The sequence below is a fragment of the Amphimedon queenslandica genome, unplaced genomic scaffold (genome assembly GCF_000090795.2).
Source record: "Amphimedon queenslandica unplaced genomic scaffold, v1.1 AMPQUscaffold_11730, whole genome shotgun sequence".
NCBI classification, from domain to species: domain Eukaryota; kingdom Metazoa; phylum Porifera; class Demospongiae; order Haplosclerida; family Niphatidae; genus Amphimedon; species Amphimedon queenslandica.
In genome coordinates, this window is record NW_003548028.1 from 10601 (window position 1) to 11605 (window position 1005).

The following is a 1005-nucleotide window of genomic DNA, read 5'->3' on the forward strand; positions in this document are numbered from 1 at the left end:
GCAGGCAAGTGACGGTGTTTCCACGACAATCAGCTTCTATCTTGTTAATTGTGTTTATTTTGAGACGCAAGGAAATGGCAATCTGCTTCCAGGAAGCTGAAAGTTGTTCGATTTTCTCATAAATATCATAAAAGTCCTCGATATCTGAGTAAAATATCGTTAAAATATCAAATATACTCACAAACTCACTTAGTTCTTTATTGCAAACGTTTATAAAAGGAGCAGAGGAAGCTACATTAGACACAAAGTCACAAAGTTAATTTAGTTAAAAGGGCTTGTCCTGCTTGTACCTCGGCTTGGCTTAGCCATTGTTGGAGAATGCGTACACCCTTGCAAAACTTACTAGTAGCTTTCTTCCTACTCTAGCTCTCTATGACTACCTGGATAGATATACATAGACTGGTGGAAATGGAATCACTATGATTTATGCGAGGAATCACTGGAAAATGAGTGGTTACATGAAAGTGGAAAAAGAATGTTTATTGTTTAATCACTTACTCCCACGCATGACTCACGTGACATTAGACACAAAGTCACAAAGTTAATTTAGTTAAAATAATAAAATTTCACTTTCAAACACGTGGTAGCAGCTCTGTGGCTTTTACCCAAAGTTGTGAGTTAAGCTGTACTTTTGTATTTACCTTATCAATGGTAATAGGAACTACACGCTCATTTAATTCGATCGATTAGTTCCGATACTAGACTAATACAATACTTAAGCTGATTGAGCTCAAGTCCAAGCCGAAACGGCTTTTAGGAGGAAAAGATGAAGGTTTCTCTGATTCTAATCCAAACAGTTGGAAAACAGTCATAAATGATTGAAGGAGAGAAACTAGAAAGGTATGATCAATTTACTAATTTACCAGTGGGTCATTTTGTGCGTATGAAAAGGTTAATTTAGAGGGAATAAATTTATTGAGGGGAATAAATTTATTGAGGGGATTAAATTTGCGTTTTGTTTGTTACATGGTGAGGTTAATGCTTGGCATTTTTAGTGTCGCTCTT

At 36.0% G+C, this 1005-nt stretch overlaps 1 long non-coding RNA gene across 1 annotated transcript; it reads left to right on the forward strand.

Annotated features, from left to right (window-relative positions):
• Positions 1-560: 560 nt before the first annotated feature.
• On the forward strand, positions 561-907 carry LOC109588983 (uncharacterized). The gene is made up of 2 exons (XR_002188459.1): positions 561-613; positions 659-907. It is a non-coding gene; the product is annotated as an uncharacterized LOC109588983 (long non-coding RNA).
• The last annotated feature ends 98 nt before the right edge of the window (positions 908-1005 follow it).